Below are 359 nucleotides of genomic sequence, written 5' to 3'. Positions count from 1 at the left end.
GAAGTTCTGAGAATGAAAACAATGGCAGTGCATAGATTCCAACTTGGAATACCATATTTTCAGTAAAGTCCTGTTGTTTTGAAAAATTTAAAGTATTTTGAAGAAACTAACACTGAAATAATTATCAGTACGAGACTAAAATAATAAATAAACATTAGATTTTTTATGCTCAGTGTATGCCAGCAAATCTAGTTTTAAAATGAAATTAAAGAAATTAGGAAATATGAAATGACGTAAACAGTTAAAAGGAAATTATCAGGATATAAAAGGAAACACTTTGGAGTGTGATTAAATACTAGATTTTGTGATTATAATTTTTTAACATCAAAGCTAAGTATGCATTGGCTCACTTGTAGCCA

The sequence above is a fragment of the Penaeus monodon genome, chromosome 19, assembly GCF_015228065.2.
Source record: "Penaeus monodon isolate SGIC_2016 chromosome 19, NSTDA_Pmon_1, whole genome shotgun sequence".
NCBI classification, from domain to species: Eukaryota; Metazoa; Arthropoda; class Malacostraca; order Decapoda; family Penaeidae; genus Penaeus; species Penaeus monodon.
This window is presented reverse-complemented; position numbering follows the sequence as displayed.